Raw genomic sequence first — 2,924 nt, 5'->3', positions numbered from 1 at the left:
AAAACTGTCGTGGATCAAGTCTTTCTAGTGGACAGAGCACATGATCACTTGTAAACGAACTCACCCGACTCGAACTAGGAACCAGTGCGCATGTCCGAACAAGCACAGGTTTAAAAGAGCAAAAAATGCAAAATGAGCAACCTAGATATCTTGAACAGACATCTTATTTTCTACTAATAGCATTTATTAATCAAAATAGTAAACTGATGTATGCAAATACACAGCAGGGCTGATATTCAAGCTGGTATAATATGTCTCTACTTTTGGAGTCTGTGTTGTTGTCAATTTATTCGAGTTAAGATGGGGGATGGGTGTGGATTATTTCGAGGCTCTAAATTAAACTTTAACAAGTACTTTAACAGCATTATCTTCTTTGTATTTCTTTCATAAATTAATGGTATTTTACATTACAGGGCGGAGAAGCTAATAGACCTTGTAAAAGTGCTTTAAAAACGCATAGCCACGACAGTTTGTGATCTTTTGAGCAGCACTTCTGCTTAGCTATCTACCTGTAACTGTCAGTCTGTTAGTTCAGCCAGAGACAAGTTCAACTCTCTGTCACTCCAGTCAGTCTCAGTGCTGTGGGGGAAGGGCGCGCGCGCGATCAGTCTCTCTCAGTGCTGTGGGGGAAGGGCGCGCGCGCGATCAGTCTCAGTGCTGTGGGGGAAGGGCGGCTGATCACAGTGTGAGCAGATCTCAGTCAGACTGACAGTCACAGGCAGAGCTAGGGTTAGGGTTAGGGTTAGTGCAGATCCAATGGCTTTTAAAATCAAATTAAGTACAAAATAATTATGTAAACAAACATTTAAACGTGTCAGCTTGATTCATGATTCTTTTAAACACTTTTTTTCTTTTGTATGACTATATGTAACTGCTCTGCCCCCCCCCCCCCCCTCTCTCTCTCTCTCTCTCTCTCTCTCTCTCTCTCTCTATCTATCTATCTATCGATTATATATATATATATATATATATATATATATATATATATATATATATAGGCTATATATATATATATTGAGAGATAGATAGATAGAGAGAGAGAGAGTGAATGTATGCTGTAACTGCTCTCCTCTATAAACAGTTCTTATCAGTCGCTTTGGTACATTTCTTGAATCATCCTTAAGATTTGCAAACAAGGAAAGTGCATTTCGTACAAACAGCAGAACACAATAGGATTACATGACAGCATTTTGACATTCTTGTTTGTGACACAAGGCACTGATATGTTCATTGATATATATTGTACTAAGGATTTTTAACAAGTTACAGGCTTTTGATGGTTGTCAATATAACTGTATCAGTATTTTGAGAAGTAAACACTGGCTACGATTTTGATGACAATGAAAAGACTGCACATTATCTGTATGACACATAAACACATGTACCCATTATGAGACTGGACTCACAGATACACTGTTGGTCTGTTAAAAAATGACAATGCCATTGCGATGAACAGACTATTCAAACACATACTGTATATGTGTGTGTGTTACATTATGTCTCTATCAAGTATATTTATATAGCGCTTTTCACAATATAGATTGCATCAAAGCAGCTTCACAGTATCAATCAAAACATAATAACAATGTTCGTTTCTTAGTGGAAAAACATCCACGTTTGGTAGAGCTGATCAATGGTATTAATGATTGGTTAATTAATTTGAATATCCCCAACTGAGCAAGCCAAAGGCAACAGTGGCAAGGAACCGAAAAACTCCATCAAGTGACCCGATGGTGTCCTAAAACTCCATCAGGGACCCAATGGAGAAGAAAAAAACCTTGGGAGAACCCAGGCTCAGTGGGGGCCAGTTCTCCTCTGGCGTTTATGAACTAGAGGCCGGATTTACAGTAACTGCAAGGTAAAAATGTATATGAATGTCTCTAAACAGACTTTAAACGTGAACCTGTGATTAACGCTGATGGCGTTCACATGCGCATTAAGAATTGATTCTATAGTTATGTGCGTTTGAATATATGTGCGTAGGTTTGTATTTCCCTAGAAAACCATGCCTGAACAAATTACTTGTCTATAAATTTGATACATAATTTTGTTTTATTTTATCACTTCGGGGTAGGTACGCGAAACTAGATTCACAACGCTTTATCTGTAGAGTTTATTGTTTATTGTTTATTATTTAGATCCCCATTAGCTACTCCATTAAGCAGCAGCTATTCTTCCTGGGGTCTTAACAATTTTTCAACAAAATATTAACATCAAGGCTGTACAACAATGAAGACAAATACAGAAGTGCACACAACATCATTTAAGATATCTAATTAGTGGGAAAGGGATCTCTATCACGTATTTTTACTGTCTCATGTAAAATGCAAGTAGACTCCACTGTAATACAGTAAGTCTACAGCTTATGGTGAACAGTACAGTATAGTGAACACTGTCTGATTACACGCATGTTCTGTCTATAAAGACTTGAATGTTTGAGGACACACACGGTTGTTCTCCCAACATTCAGCTCAGCTTTCAACCCGCCTCGGCCATGAGGTCATGAACATGATCTACAATATTGGCCCCTATTTCTTCAGAAACCTACAATCTCTCTGTTTTACCTCTGTATCCTTCCACCACACATCCTTACTCCTCCTCTTCTTCTTCTCGGCTGTTACCCTGTTGTTCTTCCATTCTCAGAGTGTGTATGTGTTGTGCTCTGTCTATATGGCTTCCAGAGGAAGCTTCATGAGATGCACTCTGAGCGATTATAGAGAACTGGTGATCATTGATTGATCTAATGCTTTACATTCCCCTTCATTAGTGAAATTCAAAATTCACATCTGCAATTCAGGACAAAAAAAGTATAATAGAATTGTATAGAAAATATGTTTGACAGTTTATGACAACTAGTAATTTAATGCCTATATGTTTTGAGGGGTAAGACTATTCAACAGAGAACCAGTATAATACATTTTGAT

Source organism: Rhinichthys klamathensis, unplaced genomic scaffold, assembly GCF_029890125.1.
Source record: "Rhinichthys klamathensis goyatoka isolate OS25496 unplaced genomic scaffold, OSU_Roscu_1.1 h1tg000461l_1, whole genome shotgun sequence".
Taxonomy (NCBI): Eukaryota; Metazoa; Chordata; class Actinopteri; order Cypriniformes; family Leuciscidae; genus Rhinichthys; species Rhinichthys klamathensis.
The sequence above is the reverse complement of the archived record's forward strand: the minus strand, read 5'-3'. Positions refer to the sequence as shown.